The 25,620-nt window shown below is 43.0% G+C and overlaps 1 protein-coding gene across 2 annotated transcripts in view; it reads right to left on the bottom strand.

The window, feature by feature from the left end:
- The window catches only part of RGS6 (regulator of G protein signaling 6), a 305,215-nt gene extending 286,928 nt beyond the window's left edge, over positions 1-18,287 (bottom strand). The window contains exon 1 of one of the 2 annotated variants that reach the window (XM_073350673.1): positions 18,180-18,287. The gene's annotated coding sequence lies outside the window, so the exon portion shown is untranslated. The remainder of the gene's footprint in view (positions 1-18,179) is intronic. The other variant, XM_073350672.1, reaches the window with a different exon arrangement.
- Between the last annotated feature and the right edge of the window lie 7,333 nt (positions 18,288-25,620).

The raw sequence follows: 25,620 nt of genomic DNA, 5'->3' as shown, positions 1-25,620 counted from the left end.
CTAAAATTAATGAATTTTATAGATAAAGTGAGGCACAGTAAATGATTTTTCTCAAGTTCACTCAGGAAGTCTATGGCATAGCTGGGAATAAAATTCAGGTCTCCTGGCCCCTAGCTTTATGCCTTTAACCACAGACCACCCTTCCATATCTTAATCTACTATGCCTTCTATCCCCTACTGCTCAGATTTCTTTTTATTCCATAACTATCTGAAGGTGGCACCTTCTTTTACAAAGAGTAAATGGTTAAAAAAGCCTGATAGACTCAGTTTCCTTAATAATGAGACATTCAACCTAACTCTGTATTGTTATTTGGTTAGATTAACATACTGTAACTGTCTGCAACTTAATCACAGTACAGACTGTGAACAGACTTTCTCTTCTAAGGAAATAGGGGTCTTTTTTCTTTGTTTTAACGATACATAACTTTCACTATAATTGTATAATACTGTATGATGTACATTGGCATATTGTTTTATTACCCACATTACAATGCTCTCAGGTAAGTCAGTTCAGTGATTCCAACAGCCATTATAAAAACTGCAGGGGATAAAAGATTGTTCCAAGTGGCTGGTCGGCATTCTGAAAAGTTTTTTTAATCTATGTGAGTCACCGCACAGTGGAAACTGCATTTACACAGAACAAAAATATAGCTCACCATCCTGAGAAGCAATTTCATGACAGCAAAGACTGTCAACCCTTAGAGAGAAGAAAATTCATTAAGTAGCTCAGATCCCAAAAAAGATTAAAGATCATCATAGCTCTCCTGGGGTGATGTCCTCTGACAGGCAAAGGAGGAGTTGGAAGGTCATTCAAATACTGTACCATTGATTGACTAAACTGAGGAACATGGTTAACTAGGCAATCATTACCCCTGCTCGGATTAATTTTCATTTGACACATTATGTTTTATTTTATTTGTTTAAAATACACATGGATCAGTAGGAGGAATACATGGAAGCAGTTTTGCTTGCACATAATCAAATGCATGCTAAGGAATTGGTGTTGTACAGTCCCATCCTGGAATTCATGCTGCATGTATTATAAGGGATTATTTTTTCCTCTTTTTTTAATTTACTGAAATTGTTTGTGGTTATACACCTCTAAGCCACTCTAGCACTGTAGCTAAATTTTAGAAGGTACTAAGAACAGTAAAGAATAACACATTTGCCAAAGCTTTAACCTACTGTATTGGCAAATACCAACACCAAAGATACAGTGCACACATCAGAATCCAAAGATAGCGCCCTGGTGGAAGTCTAATATCTCATCCATTACTTCACTGTCTTTGCTATAGGGGAAAGGCCTTCTCAGCAGGGCAGGGCTCTGGACCCATTTGTGGAGACAAAAATCAGGTATTGTGGTATTAGTCTTAGATAGTAAACTCAAGATTTTACCTAGCTGGTGTCTGACAAATTCTGAGCTACCCCCCACGCCACAGTTGCTTGGAGAGTGAGAAGCCTGTCCCCAGCTCCTTCTCCTTCCTGTGCCTTACAGTAGGCAGAGCAGGGACAGAGTCAAGAAAGTTTCATGCTCTCTCCCTCCCCTAGGTGATGGGACTCGGGGAGAGGAATGGAAAGAGAATAGACCTTCCTAGTAGCATGGACGCACTGGAAGGAACACATCTCTTCAGTACTGGACAAGCATTTCATCTAGAACGCTGCTCCCCATTCTTCCCCAAATCAAGCCAAGAGAGGAGAGTGTCAGTGAATCAGACCCCATATGTGGGGGCCATGGTCTCCACCACTAAATAGTGATACATTTACCTAATAGTTAGTTTAACCAATCAAGGGAGAGAGCCCTTTTAAAGCCTTGTTAATGAAGGGGGGGGGGAGAAGTACACAACAGATAAACACAAATGAGGGAGAATATATAGTAATAAGGCTAACAATTCCTCAGTTGATAGATTACCTATAGATAGATCAGAGATAGCTATGGCTATACATAAGTCTCCTTGCAACTGCAGGACTCTTCCCTAGAGCACATTTAATAGTGTTTGGCCCAGTTCAGATGTAAATGTTCCAAGTGATGGGGCTTTTTCAATGTAAGAGATCTCATTGGCAGAGCTTTTTCCTGATATTGGTCTTAAATTCTCCCTTTTCTTAATTTCATCCTATTCTACCTTTCTTTACCTCCCCAAATAGTTCTTCTCCCTCCTTGGTGCTTACACTCTTATTATAACCTTCAGACTTCCAGATAATCTGTACATTAAATCTAATGGAAGAGAATGTGATTAGGTCAAGCAAACACTAAACAAGAGTGCTAATCATGTGCTAGTTAATGAAGTCAGTATCAGCAATAAATCTGTATTCATTCACGATTCATTTTAATTTATGGAGAATTCCATATAGAAGAGGAAAGAAACACAGTGCAGTCACACAGATAGATGTAAAGTCTGATCCATACCTGTTAAAGTCATTAAAAAGATTCCCAGTGATTTCAGTGGGATAGGAATCAGGCCGCTAAAGGTCATCCCTCTTCTAACTGCACATGCAGTATAGAATTATTGTGTTATTCAACGCTTTTATATATTTAAATAGATGATACTAGAGCAGCCAGTAGCCCTACCTCCTAGCAGGGTGGCTATATAGAGTTATGTAGTTTTACTCCAGCATTCAATACCGTCTGTTAGCTGAATGTTTACAGCTAGACAAACTTATATGGAAGTCACCTCATGTCTGAGGCAAGCAATACATCACAAGAGCCTTCCTGCACTTGGATGAAAGAGGTTTATGAAGCAGAACTTACCTGTTCTGGTCAAGATCCGTAGTGAGGGATCAGGAAATGAAAATGACCATTTTGGGTAGGAAATGTGAAATTCATCTCCTGAATTCAGCACCTATCCTATAGTTGATAGATTACAGGATGTCTGACTCCATGTCAGAAGCCAGACAACATTTCTTTTCCATACTGTGTTCCATGTCAAGAGGAAGACCATGTCTGTCAGGAATTTTGAGCAATTCAGAAATAAATCAGTCAATTTTAATAATGTCTCTGAAACTTTTACAAAGAAGAACTCTTTCATGATTCTGGGTTTCATTCATTCCCCCTTCAACTGATCTGCAAACACATCTACAGCCAATATAGCTGTCTTTTGTTGAATAGTGGATATTTCTCTCACTATAATATTTGAGTTCCAGAGGACATTTCCCAAGAACATATCTTGTAGTAGGGGATGGCATCTTGCCTTTGAAAGGGAACAGATTTGATCAAAGACATCTTTTCCATCTCTAAGGCCTATGTCCGTATATCCTAGGTACTGTCCATCTAACGAAGTTTAAACTAACGTATTTTGCATAGTATCCCTTCACATCACCTGATAACGATCAAATTACATGCAGCAAAATGAAGTGGCCACAGAGGTGATTTATTATGCATACGTATTTTTATCCTGGTGACAATCCTGAGAGGCAGGATGGATAATAGGATATGGTTTCACTAATGGAAAATATTGGAAAAAAATTATAGACCTTGAGACTGTCAATTGGAGTCAATGTAAATTGAGAGACCATGGGCATGACTTTGCTTTAATAGCTTTGATAGTGTGACAGACAGTGTTGTTGTAGTCATCAGTCCCAGGACATTACGCTATCTCTATACTACCACTTAGTTACGCTGGTATAACCTATGCCACTCACTCAGGGGTGTGAATAAACCAGCCCCCTGAGCATCATAAGTGTGGACCAACATAAGCACCGGTGTGGACAATGCTAGGTCAGCAGAAGAGCTCTCTCCTGTCAGCATAGAGCAGCTACATGAGCAATCTTACAGCTGCATCAGTACAGCTGTGCTGCTGTAAGCTCGCTAGTGTAAACATGGCCTAAGAGAGAAGGTGGGTGAGGTAATATCTTCTATTGAACTAGCTTCTGTTGGAGAGAGACGGAAATGACTATGTTGTTAAATAAAAAAAAACCACCACCCTTTCCAATTATATAGAACATTACCTCTGAAGAGCTGGAAAATTTCACAAATATCTGTCTTACAAATTTCCCAAGTCTGTATGAGTGCATGAATTAATGAATATATTTCTGGTGAAAGGCTCTGCCATTGTGCCACTGATTTTAAAATGACTGGTATCATCTGAAATCCAGTAACCTGTATACATGCAATAAGGACACAAATTTCTGATTAAGTGACCTATGGAGGAAAAGGTCTTGTTTTGTTTCTCTGCAAATGCCTCATTTTATTTTAACCAATGCAATTGCAGTATGCAACTAAGCTTCAGGTGGAGTGTAATCGTTGACTGAGGTACCTCTGAGCTATAAGTTTAGCTGCTGGCTTCTGAACAGCTCAAGATGGACATACTGCTACAAGGGAAAGAGGACAGGATGGATAAGAGGAGTACTGAGGACAGAGAGTGGAAGCATGAGAGAAGTAACAAAAAGGAGGTATATAGGGAGAGGTGACACCAGCAGCAATTTGCATGAGTGTGAGAGAAGAGCATGTACAATCACATTTCTACTTCATGTAACTTCATATATTTTAATGGAGTAATAACAGGAATAAATTTGACCCTATGTGTTGTGTAACTTGCCAACTCATCTATTTTTCCTTATACAAGTAGCAGCTTACTTCCACTTTACTTCAAGTATATGTTTTGTTTCCTTCAAGTATAGAACTTTTCATAAGGCTTAGCCCAGAAGATCCAGGTTTTAGATTAGTATCCGGTTACCTGGGCAGCCAGCAGCGCATGGGTTCAAAGAAGCAGAGTAGTCAGGTGGAGAAAGGACAGGAGGAGTTATCCTCCATGAACGAATATGGTGTAGTGGTTAGTGTAGGCACATCTCTCACCTTAAGACTCACCTCTGCCATGATGCCTACAAAAACCACGTTGCTGATCATTGCTGGGCAGGTAACGAGTTGTGCCTATTCCTTTCCCTTTTCTTTTCTTTTTCTAGTCCCTCCTTCTATGCCCAATTTTAAAAAAAATCTCAAAGCCTACAATACATGTAACAAAGCTATACCAATTCTTCACCATATTCATTTTCTGGTGTGTTGTATCCACAGCCCCTCTTCAAATCATGGATTGTTGTTTTTGTATAACGCCCTGCCCAATAGAGCCCCATCTAAATTAGGAACTTCGGGATCTACCATAATATTATATTTTACTGCTGCTACTACTGATAATCAAGGCTAATTGAGTCTTTTCTCAGCTGTGCCACTGACTCACTTGTGTGACCTTGGGCAAGTCATTTAATCACATGTGCATCACTTTGCCAATTGTAAAATGGGGATAACAATACTGTCCTGACATTGTCAAGTACTTTGCAGTATATAACACTTTTACTCAAAGATCTCAAAATAAAAAAAGATTTGACATATCTTGCTTCACAACTCAAGGATCCTGCTTTCCCAAAAAAGTAAAGAACAATCAAATGTGAAAGAAAATAATCTCCTCTCTGGATATGAATGTACCCACTCTTAGAGAGAACTTTTCAATACTCAGCTCCTTAACTTTCATTTTAAAAAAGTTTCTGGTCCTTGTCACTTCAGAGAAAAAAGACTGAAAATGTGAACCCAGAAGGCAAATGAAAAGGACATCAAATTGACCATTATTGTTTTTAAATCTCTTTATTAAGCCAATCTCATGATTATTTAAGGCTTGGAGATGGCCAGGTTGCGAGCTCCAACTGAGGTCAGCAGAGGAGCTCAAGCTGGAGCTGCCTCAACATAAATTTGAAGGAGCAGCTGGCAGGGTGTTCTCTGTGGAAAGTTCTCAATTTTGGAACTTGCATCCCATGTGGTCTGCCAGAACCCAAATTTGTTAACCTTCCTGACTCTCTGAAATGCCCTGTTCTCTCTTTTCATTAAGGCAGTTGAGGAAGAGGTAGGCTGAGGTGGATGTGCTTATGGACAGTAATGTATCAGCTAATCAGCCACAGCATAGGGCCCTCTAGTTACAGTTTAGAAATCTGAAGGAATAAATAAAATAACTGAGAACATGGTTTTCTATTCTGCCTCATGCATAAGCAACATTAACATCTACTGTCCAGAAGCCAGAGGGAGTAGTGGGTGCTCAACACCTTTCAAAAATGAGGCCAAAATGTCTATTGACTACTTTTTATGAACAGTGCTGATGTGCGAGCCAGAAGGAACTCAGTTTCATTTTCAGATCCCTGCCTCAATTTGAGAAGCTGACAGGTAGGCAAATTATCTTGTGGCTGAGCATGTTGGATAAAGAATTTCTGAGAAAAAGAATAAAGATGAGATCCTGCTATGTCATATTTAGGGTTACACTTGAGACTGACAATAAGCTGATCTAAAGTACTTATATCAAATGTTTAATAAGAAGGGAAAATATAGACAACCAATTCCCCCAAATCCTGAATGCAACTATAGTCTAGGATAGGGGTTCTCAACCTTTTTCTTTCTGAGGCCCCCCTGCAACATATTATAAAATCTCCATGGCCCACATGTGCCACAACAACTGTTTTTCCTGCATATAAAAGCTGGCATTAGGGGGTAGCAAACATGGCCATTGTCTGGGGCCCCAGGCAACAGGGCTCCCACGCACTAGGGTTGCCAACTTTCTGATTGCAGGAAATAGAACACCCTTGCATTGCCCTCTACCCTGCTCTTCCCCAGCCTCCACCCCTTCCCTGCCCCTTCTCTAAGGCCCCGCCCCCACTCACTCCATCTCTCCTCTCTCCCTTGCTCTTCCCTGCCCTCGCTCATTTTCACTGGGCTGGGGCATGGGGTTCAGGTGAGGAAGGGGATGAGGGGTATAGGATGGAGGAGGGGGCTCCAGGCTGGAGCCAGCGATGAGGGGTGCAGAAGGGGGTTCCAGGCTGGGGGTGGGTCTGAGGGGTTCAGAGTGTGGGAGGGGCTCTGGACTGGGGCAGGGAGTTGGGGTGCAAAGGGAGGTGAGGGCTTGACGGGGTGCAGGCTCTGGGGTGGGGCAAGGGATGAGGGGTTTGGGGTGCAGGAGGGGGCTCAGGGCTGGGGTCAAAGAGTTTAGCACAGGGGAAGAGAGCTCAGGGCTGGAGCAGGGGTGCAGTAGGGGGGTCAGGATGCAGGCTCTGGGCAGCACTTACCTTAGGTGGCTCCTGGAAATGGCTGGCGTTTCCCTGCGGCCTCAGGCAGAAGCACGGCCAGGCAGCTCTGCACACAGACTGTGCCTGCAGGCCCCTCTGCTGCAGCTCCCATTGGCCGTGGTTCTTGCCCAATGGAAGCTGTCGCTCAGGGCAGGGGCAGTGTATGGAGCCTCCCTGGCCACCCCTGCACCTGAGGGCCACAGGGACATGCCAGCAGGGAGCCGTGCGGAACCAGGGCAGGCAGGGAGCCTACCTTAGCCCTGCTGCGCCGCCGACCGGCCTTTTAATAGCCCGGTCAGCAGTGATGACTGGAGCCTACAGGGTCCCTTTTCAGCTGGGTGTTCCAGTCAAAACCAGATGCCTAGCAACCCTAGCCCCCACCAAGCTACATTGTTCAGGCTTTGACTTCAACCCTGGGTGACGGAGCTCAGGGCCTTGGGCTTCAGACCCAGGCGGCGAGGCTTTGGATTTCTACTCTGGGCCCCAGTGAGTAACACTGGCTCTGCTTGGTGGACCCTCTGAAGCCTGCTTGCAGCCCCCCAGAGGGCCCTGGACCCCTAGTTGAGAACCACTGATCTAGGACTTTATCTCCTGGTACCATAATAGAGCTTTTTCTTGAATGATGCTGCTTCCCCACCAAAATGAACCCCCCACCCCCACCCAATTGTTTCAATCTCCTGTACAACAGAATTACCCATTCTGCCTCAGTTTCTTTTTACTTATTGGCTTATTGCTGCACTTGAAATTGGCCACAGTTGGGTTCCCTGGTGCCTTATAGCAGCCACTGTTAGTGAGCGACCAGTTGAGAGAAAGACTCTCTAGATCAAATTAAGGAGAAAAAGGCACTATAATTTCCCTGTCAGGCTTGGTTAAGATAATGTGTATGCAGGACTGAAAAATAAAAGAGCAGGAGGCAGGGACAACTAATCTAGAGCTTTCCCACTGCACTCTTCAGTAGTTATCCCATAAGCCCAAACTGACAGGTGGGGGAGAAATGAACTGGTTGGAGAGACACACCAAGGCAGTCACTTAGAGTCAATGGGAGATGGGGACAGGAGGAGAGCTCCCCATACAGATAAGGGACTAGACTGTTAAACTAATAGAATGTTATGATTTATCAACAGCAAACAATATGCATTAAATATTGGCATACAAGCGTATACACAATTAAAACAGAATGGGTCTTTGACTGTACACTCTCCAACCCCAAATTCTTTTGAAAGATAAGTGTCCAGCTTACAGTTGTCAGGCTTAATGGTCAGAGCAGAAGTCAAAGCCAGATGTTGAGTGGGGACTGGGCCAAGGGTAGTTCTGGAATCGAGATCTGGGGACAGGTCAAGGTCAGAACCAAGATCAGAGTCCATAGACAAGCCAGAATCAGTACCATAGCCAGAGTCCAGGTGCAAGCCAGGGATCAGAAGCCAGATGATCAGAGTCTCATGGTCAGGAAGCAGAGGCAAGGCTGGAGCAGGTCAGTAATAGGGCTGGAGTGAGAGCAGAGCAGTGCAAGAACAAGACTAGAACAGAACAGGGATCAGGCAAGGTTGGGGCAGGAACAGGAGCTGGGAGCCTCCAAAGTCTGATACACTGTGAGGCATGGGGTAGGTTACTGGTCAGGTAGTTTTGCACAGACTAATCTGCAGCTCTGGCAGGGTTGGGGAAATAGCCAAGTCTGGGGGTCATCTGACCCAGGCTCAGCTCAGGGACAAGTTGCTATGGCATGCCTAAGTGCTGAGTCACTGCAGGCAGTTTTGGAAGGGTAAGTCAGTGCAGATGGGTTGTTGCTGCATGCCTGAGTGGTGATTCACCTCACCTCTGTTGGAAGGGCACCTGTGTGAGCAGCCCTGGTTTGGCTGCAGGTTTGCCTCATGGTAAGAAATGAAGCTCCCACTCTCCCCATTCCTGAGGAAGAATTCATTTTATAGGAAGATGAAGTTATGCCACTCCAACCTTATTTGAATCCTAGAATTCATTGATCAAAGACTATCGTCTGGAGCGATATAAAACGTGTACTAGTGCCACAGCTGCTATTAGAGACCACTGGACCCCAGGTGAAAATGCAGCTATTGTTCTACTCTTGAAGAAAGTGGCCACCATAATACCAAACAACTATTTGTGCCATCAAGAAGGAAAACTTCATTCCCTCGCTGAGGGCCGATTAGTAGCTGTATGCACAAAACAAACATCAGCATGATTATAGAACTCACCAAGTACCGCTGAGGAATGCATGAATTTACTTTCAAACCGGTGGGTAGGCAAAACATTCCCCCTAACTGGGAAATAAAAGTCCAAATGTGATAATACTACCCTACATTTGGCAAACAGAAACAGTGGCAGATGGATTTTTCTGTTTACTTGGCAACCGGACATTACACTTTTTGACACTGGCTGTATACCAAGTGGCAAAGAGTAATTGGATAAGTAGCAATTTTAAACAAGGCTGTTGCTTAAAACAGGGACACATGCTGAGCCAGTGATGAATTTCATCACTAAAAAGCTTGGAGATGCTTAATGGCTTATTAAAGATGCTATTATGAAAATGGCTTAGGGACCCCACCCTTTAGAGGAATGTTAAGGCATGTCCTGCTGCTTATAAATTTGATACACTTGAGTGTGCACACAGGTGTATAATATTTCTACATGAAATTAACTACTGAGATGAATACTGTCATGCACGGCAATTGAAAGCAAAACCATCCTATTCAATGGCTATGTGAAATGATTTAGTCCACAGTCCAGCTCTTCTGATCGGACTTAAGTTATAATGGAGGGACAGCATGGGGAAAGCTTGTACTGCTGTTGCTGCTTATGCTGAATCTCTCCCATTGATAGACAACTTCAGTCTCCAAGGTTGTTAGTTTTTAACAACCCTAAATTCTCTCTCTCACACACTTTCTTTATTCTCCTGAAAAGATACAATTTTAATTAAGGACACGAGTCGGTATTTTGATTTGAAATGGTCTAACCATCCCTGTTTAAACAGATTTACATTATTCTATAACACACAGAATCAGAAGCATAAAAGTTTTATAATTTTTACTTTTCTCCTTCCTTTTCTAAAAGAGGATTGTAGCTCCACATCCCATAGCTTTACATCGAGCAATGGATCAGAAAGGACCCTAAAAGTTTAGAACAGTCTCTGGAGACAAGGATAATTTACACTGTAGCTATTCATTTCAAGTAACAAGCAACTATTAACTCCAATTTTTTTGCCTGAAAACACTGGCAGAGTTTTGCTGCTGTTCAGACAGTTTCAGCCCACTCAGTCCTAACAGCTTGATTTTCCCCACTGGTATGTCAGGAGTAACTCCACTAAAGTCCTAGGAATTACACCAGTGTGTATCAGAGGAAAATCATGTCCTACATTTCAAAAGAATATATTAATAGACCAATTAGTAATAAAAGCCAGCACTTTGGTAAGGCCAGAAAAGTGCTCTAGTAGCAGCAGCTCTTGTAATTCTAGTGAAGTTGCAGTAATTTGTGATGTGTTTTTCCCTTTTTCCTTTAGAGGGTAGGTACAAAAATGCTATTGCTGGCAGAGCTGGTCTTAACATTTGCAAGGCCATCTAAGAATTACCTAATGGGTTTGTCAGGTTCTCAGCAAAACAGTAAACAATTAGTCTGCAGCATCAACGGGTATCAAAGGAATCTCCATGGGATGCACATGAAATGCCTAGACCTGGACCTATGGTGGAGGTCTCCAGGAAAAAAAAAAAAAAAAAAGTACATGAAGCATAGATTTCTCTGTCTGCTTCACAGTTTAACATAACTTTTTTTTTGACAGAAGCCTTACTCTTTACTCAGGAAATCTGGGGGTTGCAGAGGCAGGTTAGAAAGCATTTCTTCCAGTAGGTGCTCATACTGCTGGTGTCACACAAAAAACACAACACAACATCACTTCATCAGGATTTTCCTCTCTAAAGGGAAATTTTAAACACTATAAAACACAACCATAAAAACAGTCAAATTGTGTCAGACCAAAAGTCCATCTAGCCCAGTATCCTGTCTTCTGACAGTGGCCACTGACAGGTGCTTCACAGGGAATGAACAGAACAGGCAATCATTTAGCGATCCATCCCATCGCCCATTCCCAGCTCTGGCAAACAGAGGCTAGGGACACCATTCCTCCTCAGGGCTGGATTTACATCTTGGGCCCCCCCCAGGCACAGGGGCTTGGAGCTGTAGGTGCCCCTCCCCATGGCACCTCGGAGCTCCTAACCACTGCAGGGGCACCCCACTACTTTTAACCTTTAGCTGCCCCACCACCCAGCACCCCTTCCACTGCCCAGCACCACACAGACTCCCACACTGCCCATCACCCTAACACCAGCACCCCCCACAAATCCCTCCCAGAGACCCACTCTCCCAAGTCCTGCTCCCCGGCCATACTCACTGGCCCTGCTGGGAGGTGACTGTCCACTGAGCTGAATGAGGAGCGCTACCATCAGGGCTGCATGGGGCCTTCACCTGGCCCTGCCAGTATCTGGGAGCAGCAAAATTCAAATGTTTAGGTGCCCCTAGAATGCCAGCACCCCTAGGCACATGCCTACTGTGCCTAATGGGAAATCTGGCCCTGGCCCTGCCCACAATGGACAATAGCCATTGAAGGACCTATCCTCCAAGAACTTATCTTGTTCTTTTTTGAACTCCGTTGTAGACTTCACAACGTTCTCTGGCAAAGAGTTCCACAGGTTGACTGTGCATGGTGTGGAGAAATACTTCCTTTTATTTGTTTTAAACCTGCTGCCTATTAATTTCATTTGATGACCCCTGGTTCTTGTGTTTTGAGGAGAAAACAACACTTCCTTATTTACTTTCTCCACACCAGTCAATTTTATAGACCTATTTTTAAAATCAGTTTTGTTAAAATGGCAGCTGCAGTTCCACTTGATTAAAATGACAAGATCTCTAAACTCTCATGCACAAGACAATAGGTGCATCACAAGCTAGGGCTGCCAATTTTGGTTGGATGTATTCCTGGAGCTTTCATCACATGACATACTCTTTAATTAAAGATTAATCTTTAATTCCTGGAGACTCCAGGGCAATCCTGAAGGGTTGGCAATCCTATCACTAGCAGAGAACACACATGCATTTTCCTCTATGATATAGTATTGGAAAGTTGCCACTCGAGCTGGTCAAAATATTTTTTACTAGGCAGTTTTCCCATCAGAAAATGCTGTTTTGTCAAAATCAAACTGCTTGGTAGGTACATGTCGATTTTGATTAAATTTTCAATGGAAAAAATTCAAAACAATTCAAATCATAATGGAGTATTTTATTCCAACTTATTTAAAAGTAAAAAACCATGAAATTAAATTAACATTAGTATTGTTTATATTTAATCTTTATAAATATGTAATGTTATTAGCAAAACAGTGTTGAGAGGTTATGTTTCAATAATGTCATTTCAATGTTTCCAAACTAAAATATTTTGGAATCTTTGTACTCCAGTAAATGTCAAAGTTTTTAATTTTTGGCCTGATTCAGCACAAAAGGACATTTCAAAATGTTGCAATTCCCATGAGGCGGAAATTCCATTTTCCAGTCAGCTCTAGTTGCTATATTGCATAGGCATAACCACACACACACACTATCACTTAGTATATAAGCACCTCAAGTATTTAAAAAATGAAGGGGACCTCTTTTCCTCTCCAACTTTTTGCAGACCTCTTGCTTCCCCACTCCCTGAGAGTGGCTGCAGGACTAATACATGCTGACCCAAGTTTCCCCACATCTTAACTGTTTTATATGGTTTCATCTCTGCATTAGGGGTGTAGGTATTACACCTGCCTCTGAAGTATCTATTATTGGCCACTGGATACTAGACTAACTGATTCAGTAGAATAGTCCTGTGAGACAATAACCCCCATGTTTCTAAGGAAGAAAGACAAAAGAAAAAATACGGAGAGAAACACCTAAGACAAATTGATAGCGTTCTTTACTTACACTGCTGTCAATCAAGGGAAAATCAAAATAAGGCACAAGAGCCTTGTTAAGGACATAGAGTAACATCTGACGTTTAGCCTTACTTCTGAATTTCCTTGCTCCAGTGCGTTAGAGTCAGACCTCAACATCAATTTAATATCATTTTGGGGTGGTTTAATTTTAGCAATGTATTTTGTACATTGAAGGCACTGTGGGCATATCTAATTTTATCCCTACAGTATACACTTTTACATGTATCTTGTTTTATATACAAACCAAATGCATGACTCATTTTATACTCAATACAAAATGAATCTGCGTTCTACCATAACTGTTGCTAGACTTTTGTAAAGCAAATTATAAAGCATTTTTTCAAATGATTATACCCACATAAAATGCGCTTGTTGATGGTGCTCAGTCAATTGCTACACCTATTTAAATTCTTGAGAGCTGCTCCCGGGTTCTTCATCCACCTACAAGTTGGTCAGATTCCAAAATGCAGCACACAGGAATCATCATATTGGATGTGATCAAAAGTCCACCTTGCCTAGCATGCTGGTCTGACATTGGCCATTACCAAATGCTTCAGAGGAAGCCATACGACCCCTATAATGGATAAATACGATATAATTTACTCATAGGATAAGTTTGTTCCTAATGCTGGGCAATTATTATTTATATTGCCATAGCTCCTAGGAGCTCTGGTCATAGACTGGGACCCCACTGTGCTAGGCGCCACACAAACACACAACAAAAGGAAGGTCCCTGCCTCAAAGACCTTGCAATCTCAGGAATTAGTGGTTACCTTATGCTTTGAAAAATGTGGATTTTATATCCTTTATACATTAGTTAGGGTACAAATGTAATTGTGGATGTGGAACTATGTATAACACAAACACGTGATAATAAACAAAGATAGATCGAGGGTGCTCATTTGCAACTGGAGCATGGACAGGGAATTCTTGCATAAGAGAAAAATACCAGGAGAACTCAGAAAATAAAAAAATGGCAAAAGAAATCCTATTGCATGTTTGATCAACAGACCAGCATTTAACACATCAGCATTTCCCAAGAGCAGTCGGCACGTTTGCTTCCAGTTGGCAACTTTTCCTCTCAGCCAAAGTATTCAGTGAATGAAGACCTTCGCTTCAGATCATTACAGTCACACCAGTTTTATTCACACTTAAAGGCACAAGGAGTCTAGGAGAACTGTTTCTCCTCTATTTATCAGAGGATAACAGGAAGCTTTTGAGAGTGCCCCCCCTGAATTTATATTATATACATTCCAAAACAGAAATTAATTTTGATAGATAACTGAATTTAGCAAAAAACAAATATTTTTCTTATTTTAAAGAGAAATTACTGTTTAATTTTGGGAAAAAATCAAATATTTTTATGAATTTCTGTTCCACTATGTTAAAAAAACATCTTTTCAGTACATTTTCTTTTACCACTTCAAGTCTGCTTATTTCCAGAACTACTGACAGAAAGTGAGTGTGGTCTAATGATTAGAGTATGGATCTGATACTCATGAAATCTAGGTCTTATTCCATACTTTGCCACTAAGTTCCCATATGACCCTGGGCACATTACCCTATTACTTGTACTCCAGCAGCATCTCCACAGGCCAACTGAAGTGCCCCCCCGCCATTTATTGGGCATTGTAAAAAACACTCAGCAAGACAGTTCCTGGCTTGAAGATTTTACAGTCTAAACAAATGATGCCGTCTCACAAACTAGGGATATTTTCCTTATTTTGCAGGGCAGGAGGGATGTGAAGCTTAGTTAGATAATGTCTGCACAGTGCCCTGAGAACAGGATATGAAAACTTTAAAAATACAGGTTTCAGAGTAACAGCCGTGTTAGTCTGTATTCGCAAAAAGAAAAGGAGTACTTGTGGCACCTTAGAGACTAACCAATTTATTAGAGCATAAGCTTTCGTGAGCTACAGCTCACTTCATCAGATGCATATCGTGGAAACTGCAGCAGACTCCACGATATGCATCTGATGAAGTGAGCTGTAGCTCACGAAAGCTTATCCTCTAATAAATTGGTTAGTCTCTAAGGTGCCACAAGTACTCCTTTTCTTTTTTAAAAATACAAGGTATTATTACTAAGTTTGTCACAGGTCTGTTCACAAAACTATTTCCAGACACTCTGGTTAGAGCTGATCAAATATTTTGGGTCAAAATTTGTTTTTTTAAAAGGTTTGGTTTTGAGATGCAAAATCTAAAATTTGATGAAAATGAAAACATTTTATCTGCTTTGATTTTTTTTGGGAGGGGGGCAGAAAATACAATACATTTTCAAACCAACTCCAATTCTATGCTTAAAGAATGGAGGAAAAGATTTCTCAGTGGTTGACTGGATAACCATCATGGATGGATGAATCAATCAAGTATTTGAGATTTTCCATATAGCATTATTATTAGTGATATCTGGCTGATGAACACACATTCACACATGCTGACAAGATCTAGTTCTGGCTAGCTGCTACTAACTGGGAACTTCCTTTTGCTCCTTCACATGCAAGGAGGAGAAGGGAAGAAATGTCCCTTACATCTCCAACCTCTGAAGGGACCAAAGATAAGAAGATTCAGGGCTTAGCCTTCTACTTCATGCTTTCTTTTCCCACAGCAAACACAGGTTCACCCCAACTTGTTTTTAGTTTTTTGGGCCCTGGTTCAACAAGCTCTTAAGCACATACTTCACTTTAACTTTTCTGCTATCCTATACTGATAAGCAAGTAGGGAAAGCAGAAAGTGTATTTAGTCCTACTTTGACTTCAATAGGATATAAGCATGTGCAAGTGCCCATGGGATTCAACCAGTTAGGTCCTTAGATGTCTTTGAGGAGAAGTGCAGTGGTTTTTAAACTCCTTCCTCTTCAAGGAAGGACTCAGTCCGCCCCCTCCAGCCTGCTTTTTCAGAGGCACCTGAAATAGTGTGCATAGGGGTAGGGTATGTGGCAGAGGCGGGCAAACTATGGCCCGTGGCCCATATCCAGCCCGTAGGACCATCCTGCCCAGCCCTTGAGCTCCTGGCCAGGGAGGCTAGCCCCGCCCCCTCCTCTGGAGCTCACGGTGCCGCCAGCGCTCTGGGTGGCAAGGCTGCAAGCTCCTGCCAAGCAGCACAGCAGTGAAAGCCGCCAGGTGTACTGTATTAAATTGCTCCCTGTAGGAATGTGCTACTTATGAAGCACCAGGACTGGCCGCCATAAGTAGCACACCATAAGTAGCACATTCCTACAGGGAGCAATTTAATGCTCTACACCTGAGTAGGGAAGGCTGTGCCTCCCCAAACAGCCTGGCCCCACCGCCTGACTGCCCCCCTCAGAACTCCCGACCCATCCAACACCCCCCGCTTCTTGTCCCCTGACCGCCCCCTCCCGGGGCCCTACCCCTTATCCAACCCCCCGACCCCCTTACCAGGCCACTCAGAGCACCAGGACTGGCAGCCGTAAGTAGTACACTGTAAGTATCACATTCCTATGGGAAGCAATTTAATACACTACACCTGCCCTCCATACAGTTTCAGAACCCTAATGTGGCTCTCAGGCCAAAAAGTTTGCCCACCCCTGGTATGTGGCCTCCCAGCCACCTACTCTGCACCCAATAGACTAGGATTCAAAAAAACTCCTCCAGTCCAATGGCTGCCATTGCAGATGGCCCCACTAATTCACTGAGATGCCCCAAAAAGAAAAGGAGTACTAAGGTGCCACAAGTACTCCTTTTCTTTCTGCAAATACAGACTAACACGGCTGCAACTCTGAAACCTGAGATGCCCCAGAATGCAATGCATCTCAGGAACTGATATCCTATGGTAAATGCAGATGTAGGACACACAAGGGGTGGTAATTTATTGTTTAACTTTTCCTAGTTATGGAGCAGAATTATAGTAAATATCAAATGCAACTTCATAGCCTTTTGGAGATGTCAGCTTAAGAGCCATTTTCCCCTTTTTCTTTTAAAGCCATTAGGCTCTTTCATGGTGTTATTTTTAAATTCTGCTAATGAAGTTGAGAAAACAAAACAGGAAAAACCTTGTGAATAAAACCTTTAGATTATATAATAATTAATATTAAACAGCAAGGTGTGTTTGGCACAGAATATATAGTCTGCAGTATGTCTCTACCTCCTCCCCTCATCAACAAACTGACGAGCAATTTATTTCACTCAACTTCTCTGAAGTATCACCAAAGACAATAAACCTGATAGAAGGATATGGTCGCTTCAGATACCTCTACTAAGTATACAGTACTGCACTTGATAACCCATGTTTCTAGACTGACTTCTCATGTTGTGTAGGAAAGGGCTGCCTCAGAGCCAATTATGAAAATTTCTCCAGCTAAAGATCTGCTACTTAGCTATCTTAGGGGAAATTCACTCTCTGCTCCCTTAACACTAGAACAAACAATACTTTATAGTTCTGCATATGTAATACATTTGATCTCAAATATACATGTGTTTAAAAAGACAGTGAGACGTGAATGTTGGTTTAAAGCTATTATAGGAGAACAATCTCAGGTTATTACACACAAAACCTGATTAATATGAGCCGTCAACATATCTAGTGCTCTTCTATGGATCATAGAATCAGAACAGTTTGGTTTACAGGCTGCTGGACTCCCAACCACTTGTGCTGGCCTGGTATCATATCAGATACACTATACTGGAAGAGCAGGGACTATAAAGCAAAAATGCTACACCTGATCTGCAATAGTCGTAGAGTGTGCCCTCATTTGCAGTGTGATTGTGAATTCAATTGCTAAGACTGTGGGGATTGCTAAAGCAAATGAGTTATTGGCACTCCTTTAAGGAGCGCTCTTTGTGTACATGTTATCCAGGCCCATGGAAAAAAGAGAGACCCTTAACTTCCCAAAAGTATCATTCTGAGGAACTGGACATCTGTGCTGACCCCATGTGTAGAAGTGAGGAAAAATGCTTTATAAAACATTACAAAGTGTGGAGGCTCCCTTTCTAAGGCAAGCCAAAAATGACTGCTATGATTTCATTTAATGCCCTTCTCCTTACTCACATGCGGCACAGAGTAAAATATGCAGGATATAGTATGTAATGTAGGACTCATTTTGTGACCTGTATTGTGAGAAATTACCTCAATGTGTCCCCTCACTATCCTATGTGCTACACATGCATCCATGACAGAGTTTTGCTGATATCTGGAGATAAGCAAGTATCACCTTGTCATGGGGCCACTCACCACAGGTGGTGCTTCCTCCTGGTCCCACTCTGGAGAATAGCTTCTTCCAGGTGCCGTGCCGTGCCCTCCTCTGTCATCCTGTGGCTCGCTCTCACTCCAGGAGCTGCAGCTTCCTCTTTGTGACTTGGCCCTCTGGACAAATCAGTATGTTTCTCCCTTTCCAGGGTATCAAAGTATTCCAGAGTGAACTGTCCACTCTCTACTGGCTGGTCTGTGCCACTTCCCCAATGGTTGGTAGGGGAACCCATGCCCACCCTCTACTCCAGGTTCCAGCTCAGGGACCCTCTGATCAGCATCCAAGGCCTGCACTATCCTATACCTTGCTGCTTTTCCCCTGAGCCTTTCCTACCTTCAGGCTTCCTTTGGTTTGCCAGCCCAAACTCCCACCTCCCAGGAAATAACTGTAGACTACTCTCTATAGTCCCAAACATGCCTCCCTCCAACTAGGGAATAACTGCAGACTACTTCCCTACAGCCCCAGCTGTTCCCAGTGACTGGGCTTTATAGAGCCCCCTCCTGTTCCTGTCCAGCTGAGCTCATCTAATTAATCTCTACTCCCTGCCTCCTCCTCCAGGTGCAACCTGTGCAGTTAATTGGCCCAGCTAGCCACCTCCACCCCTTCAGGCACCGGGGGGAGTAAACACCCCGTCACAACCGCTCTCTTCTGTTCTCTCTTTTGGATTATTTTGTTTTATTAACTGTTTTTCACAATATCAACTTGCTCACATATAATTCACTAGTGGTTAGTGACAGAATGCTTTGCCAGTGAATAGTTATGAGGTGTCTACATCACGATCTGTTAGTCACTTGTATTGTGTTTTATAGTTGCAATATATTAATATGTTCTATATACATGTACTTTAATTTAAAAAATACAATATTAATTATTAATAAACTGCCTGCCTGTTTTTGTACGATCAACATCCTATTTTTAGGAATTTACACGTGAGGTCATTAAAATTGTAATGTTGACATTTATTTCAGGCTACAGCTTCTGCATAAGCTTTGAGGTTGTTTGTAGGTAATTCTGGTAAAGACAACAAAAATAATTAAGGGGCCAGGGGGATCAACTAGGAGGAAAAGATTAAACACTAAAGATGCTTGGTTTGATTGAATGATAACTTAGGGGAGACATAATAACTACCTAGACATTTATGGAGAATGTAAAGTCCATAGGAAGAAGAGGAATTGTTTATGGGGGCTGCACTCAAGGAACAAGATGGAACCAAGGAAAGGAACAACACAGAAAATCTTCATAATGGTGAGATTTTTTTTTTTTTTTTTTTTTAAAGATAGGAATCCTCTTCCAGCTGACTATTTAATGGAGTATCTCTGTGGCATAGATGGGGGTTAATGGGGTTAGCTTTGCAGCTGCCTCCTTCCCCCCCCCCCCTTTGTTTAAACAAAAAGAGAGGCTTTATAATTAGTCATCAATTGCCTTAATGTCCTCAGTCACAACAACCTCCCTCACATGGCCACAGGAAGTCACTGCAAACTAGCAAAACAGCTTAACAACCTGAGGATAAGAACCACAAAAATGTAGGACCAGTCAAACAACTTCACTATTAAACATCAAGGGCCCAAATCTGCCTCTTTAGTCTCAATGAATAATACACTATTCCGCAAACTGTCACACTGATTTCTTCTGGATTACTCTCAGCATAAGATACTACTAATTACAATGGGAGAATAGGACTCTACATGTTTAGTCTGTACAGTGGATTGGATACCGGTAATATTTCCTGCTTTACCAAGGTCAATGGGTACAAAAATGTATCAGTGTCAAGAGCTGTTCCCTATATCTGATAAACTATCTCTTGGTCCAGAAAGTAAAAAACACACAATCTGTAAGTGACAAGAACAGCAGCAGCAATATAGATAAAGTGAGAGCTTTTCCAGTGGTGAGCAAGCTCAAACACACACAGGCCACTGAGGTCAAACATGAGTTATTGGGCTCAGTACACTGTAAATGGGTGAAATTCTATAATCTGTGTCATACAGGAGGTCAGAGTAGATGATTGGGCCTTCAAATCCACACTTTTATGGGTTCTCTGCATTATCACAGGTGAATATCCATACCACACCCACCCCTGTGCTCTACTTCTCTCTTTTTTCTTATGTTTCTTTGCTCTTATCCCACTTGCTGATCTCATTTAGTAGTGACTTCCTCTTTTTCCCTTCAAACAATCTTGGCACTGGGGGTGTGAGAATCTTGTCTGTTACCTGCTTCTAGGGTCCGATACACTCTTCCTGTGTCTTCACCTCAAACTCTTCATCTCATATACTGTTGTGTATTTGGTTGTTGTGGTAATAGCGCCTTGTTGCTATGGCAACTGAGTTAGATTATTAGGGGATAACCCAGCCAGTTTTGGCTGGTTTGGTTAGTTCAGTGTGTGAAAATAAATGGCTGCTTTCATGGCTCACAGCTCTCTGTGTCTCAAGTGATTTCTTCCTGAAACTGCTTCCCCAAGGATACAACAAAGTAGCAATGAGGGCGGGATCCCTGTGCTGCCCCAGCAACAGAAGGAAGTAGAAGTCAAGGTAAAAAAGAAGAAGAAAAAGAAAAAAAAACTACAAAAATCTTTTTGCTGTTGGAAGGGGTGAGAACTGGCTTGTTTGCGCTGACTGGGCTGGCTTGTTGGCACTGACTGTGAAACCTGAAACTAAAACCATGGCTACACTTACAGGGCCACTGGAACCTTTTGAGGAGAATATAGTGCAATGGCATGCGTATACTGAGTGTTTTGATCTTTTTGTTATTGCAAATGACATTACAGCAGAGAAGAAGGTGCCAATATTCTTAAGTGTTGTGGGAGCTAAAACCTACTCCCTGCTATGCAGCTTACTACACCCTGTTAAGCCTGAGACCAAATCTTACAGTGACATTGTGGAAATCCTGGGGTCCCATTTTTCCCCCCAAACCACTAGTAATTGCTGAAAAATATAGGTTCCACAAAAGAGACCAAAAAGATGATGAAACGGTTGTACAATTTGTAGCAACTTTAAAAAGGCTAGCAGAACACTGTGAATTTAAGGAGATGTTAAATGATGCTCTGCGTGACAGGTTAGTATGTGGCCTGTACAGTGAAGCTATATGGAAGCGCCTATTGACAGAGGCTCAGCTTACCTTACAGAAGGCCGTTGATATTGCAGTCTCCATGGAAATGGCTACAAAGGAGGTGCAATACATCGGTGCATCCCCTAGGGTGCATAAAGTATCACAAGAACCTACCCACAAAACTGTGCAGAGTCAGGAATGTTACCACTGTGGTAAGCCGGGTCACCAGCCATCAGAATGCTGGTGTAAGGACCTGGTGTGTTGACACTGTGGCAAAAAGGGACACATTGAGTGTGCCTGTAAACAAAAGAAAAAGAGGCCTGTGGTCTGGCCGGCCAAAAAGGGGAACCTGCATACCCTAGAGCAGACCTAGGATGACCAAGGTGACACCTCATCGCAAGAAGTGCCACTGCACGTTTTGTCTTTGGCAGTGGGCTCACACAAATACTGGGTAACCCCGTTGTTGGATGGCAAACCTATATGCATGGAACTGGACACGGATGCAGCCATCTTGCTGGTCTCCGAGACTGTGTATAAAGAAAAGCTACAGCATCCTCCACTTAAGGCAACAAAAACTGTTCTGAAGACATACACGGGAGAAGCTGTGCCCATGCTGGGCACTATTGATGTTAAGGTGGAGCTCAATGGACAGGCTGCTAAATTGCCACTGTTTGTGGTGAGAGGTAATTACCCAGCCTTAATGGGTAGGTCTTGGCTTGGGAAGATTCAGCTGAACTGGGCAGAAATGCACCGAATGACTAAAGAAACAACCGGTCTGACCACTATACTAAGGAAACATGCTGCTGTTTTGGAGAGGATCTAGGAAGTATGAAGGGAATCACTGTGACATTGAACATTAAACCTGACAGTCAACCAAAATATCTGAAAGCCTGAACTATGCCATATGTCATCAGGCTGAAAGTTGAAGCGGACCTGGAGCGCCTGTTCACCAATGGAGTCCTAATACCAGTTACCTGTGGCCCATGGGCCACTCCTCTCGTTCCAATAGTGAAGAAAGATGGCTCCCTCCAGATCTGTGGTGATTTTAAAGTCACTGTCAACCCGGTGTTGTGTGCAGAGCAATACCCACTTCCCCACATTGATGACCTCTTCATGGGCCTGGCTGGGGGACAAAAGTTCAGTAAGATTGATCTGAGTCAAGCGAATTTACAGATGCACATGGATGAAAAGTCCCAAGAGCTGTTGACTATTGTGACTCATAAGGGGCTTTATCGATACTGTCACCTACCCTTCGGAATACCATCTGCTCCCGCACTGTTCCAGAGGGCTATGGACCAGATCTTGTGTGGTCTGCCAGGAGTTCAGTGCTATCTGGACGACATCCTGGTCACTGGAAGGAATGATGAGGATCACTTAAAGAATTTAGAGGCTGCTCTACAAAGACTGGAAGAGTATGGCCTACGAGTCCGCAAAGACAAGTGTGAATTCTTCCAGCCCTCTGCTGAATATTTGGGACACATCATTGATGCTGCGGGTCTTCATAAGGTCCCTGCAAAACTTAAGGCTACTATAGAGGCTCCCCCACCTCGAAATGTTAGCCAGCTGCGCTCATTTCTAGGACTATTGAACTATTATGGAAAGTTCATCTCACAGTTAGCAACACTGCTAAAACCGCTTCATGAACTCCTTGGGCAGAACAAGACCTGGAACTGGACTGAAGCCCGTCATGTTGCATTTAACAAAGCTAAGGATGCATTGCTAAATTCTGAAGTTCTAATGCACTTTGATCCATCCTTACCCCTACAATTGGCCTGCGATGCCTCCCATTATGGAATGGGAGCAGTCGTGTCACACATTATGCCTTCGGGAGAAGAGAGACCTATTGCTTTTGCTTCTTGCACTCTAAGCAAAGCAGAAACTAACTATACGCAAATCGAATGTGAGGCATTGGGAATCATTTTTGGAATTCGGAAGTTTCATCAGTACCTGTTGGGGAGGAAGTTTACTCTTCTGACAGAACACCGACCTCTGACGTCAATTTTTGGGCCTTACACGGGCATTCCCCCATTCGCTGCTAGTCATATGCAATGTTGAGCATTGTTACTTTCAGTGCACACATATGAAATCAAATATCGGAAATCCACTCTGCATGGAAATGCAGATGGTCTCAAGGTTGCCTTTGCCAGTCAAACATCAAGATTCTGCCCAAAAGGAAATCTTCTACTTTGAACACGTAGAAAATACACCCATCACTGCTACTCAGATAAAGAAGGCAACTTGCATTGACCCAGTACTGTCCCAAGTTATGGACCTGGTGATGCATGGAAAATCTTGACGAACCTCTCTGGTCTCATCCGACCTTGTTACCTACATGTTTAGGAGGACGAAGTTATCAATCCAATCTGGTTGTTTGTTGTGAGGGAGACGTGCCATTATCCCACCACCACTTAGATCACAGATGTTAGAACAGCTACATTCTAGTCACTGTGAAATAGTGCGCATGAAGGAAATTGCACAAAGCTATTTTTGGTGGCCTGGATTGGACAGTGCTATTGAAGAGAAGGCAAGAGCTTGTATGTCATGTCAGGGTGTCAGGAATGCACCCCAGTGGGCGCCCCTACACCCACAGGACTGGCCTGAAAACCCGTGGCAACGTATTCATGTTGACTTCGCTGGCACCCTTGAAGGAAGTATGTTCTTGGTGGTGGTAGATCCCCATTCTAAATGGCCAGAAGTCTCTACAATGCAGTCCACTACTGCAGAGAGTACTATTCAAAAACTACGGGGACTCTTTAGTCATTTCGGTCTGCCAGAACAACTTGTGAGTGACAACGGACCACAGTTTATCTCTCAGGAGTTTCAAAATTTTATGAAGGCAAATGGGATACACCACATCACTTCAGCACCATATCATCCATCCACCAATGGATTAGCTGAAAGATTTGTGCAGACAATAAAACAAGCTTTGAACTCAGCAAGGGGACAACACTCCATTCAAAAGCGTCTGGACACCTTCTTACTTTCCTACAGAAACACACCTCATGCTACGACCAAGGCATCCTCGGCCTTTCTAATGATGGGATGACAGCTGCGCACTTGCTTTGATCTGCTGAAACCTTCTGAACCCAGACAAATTGTGCAATGTCAGCAGCAATATCAAGTTATCAGACATGCACCCAGAGCAAAAGACCGAACCTTTAGCTCGGGACAGCCAGTTTTGGCTCAGAATTATACTTCTGGAGCTAAATGGGTCCCCACCACGATCATCGCTCAAATAGGACCTGTTTCCTACACAATCTGGACCGCAGAGAATCTCACCTGGCAGCAACATGTAGATCAGCTTTTGCCAGGTCATGCCAGTCCTCAGGACACACCTTCAGTTGAGTTGTCTGACTTCACCTCTTCTGGCGAGACACCGAATCAAGAATCACCTGTTCCTGACTGTTCTCCATTACTGCCGGTGGCTGAGATACCCACTTGCCTGGAACAAGCTGATACCACCTCCTCACCCGTTTGCGCTACGAACGCTGAGCCCATTGTCAGGCCTGCACCCAAGGTATTTTCGGGTGCAACACCACCAGAAGTTTGCCATAATCCACCTAGAAGACCTCCTCAATAGCTGGATCTTTAGCTTGGGCAAACTCATGGTTATGGGGCAAAATAATCCCCAGGGTTTAGCCGGGAATGGAGGCAGTCTACCCTCCTTCTCTAGTTTAGTGTTTGTTTTATTTAGGGGATGTTCTTATTAAGGGGGGAGGAATACGTTGTGTATTTGGTTGTTGTGGTAATAGCACCTTGTTGTTGCTATGGCAACTGAGTTAGATTATTAGGAGATAGCCCAGCCAGTTTTGGCTGGTTTGGTTAGTTCAGTGTGTGAAAATAAATGGCTGCTTTCATGGCTCACAGCTCTCTGTGTCTCAAGTGATTTCTTCCTGAAACTGCTGCCCCCAAGGATACAACATATACAATCAACTGACACAGCCTCCTTTCTCCTTGATCCAATCTTCAATTTTCTGACCTTCTGCCATTGTTTATTTCTAAAGCAAACCAAATCCACAACTCGGAAAGAAACAAAGAAAACCCTGAACATTTTCTTTCCTGATACTCAACCATCCTGTTTACTTTGGTAAAGTTTTAGAATGCAGTTGGCATGACAGACATTATAGAAAACATCAAGTGTATATCTATATTTACAGACTACCGTTTGCATTCTGGTTCCGTTTCCTCTAGTGAGTTTACAGAAAACCCTCTTAGAGGAACAACAAATGGTTTTTTTAAACCAATTAGCTGCTTTCCACAATGTAGTTTCACTGTTAAGTAGATCCGCTGGGATAAAAGGAAGTCAGGTTGTGCTGATGAACATGTGTCGAGAACAGTCCTGTGTCCCAGCCAGAACGAAGCCCCTTCAGAACAGCTTGTATT

The sequence above is a fragment of the Lepidochelys kempii genome, chromosome 6, assembly GCF_965140265.1.
Source record: "Lepidochelys kempii isolate rLepKem1 chromosome 6, rLepKem1.hap2, whole genome shotgun sequence".
NCBI lineage: Eukaryota > Metazoa > Chordata > Testudines > Cheloniidae > Lepidochelys > Lepidochelys kempii.
Note: the sequence above shows the minus strand (reverse complement) of the source record. Positions and strands in the feature narration are given on the sequence as shown.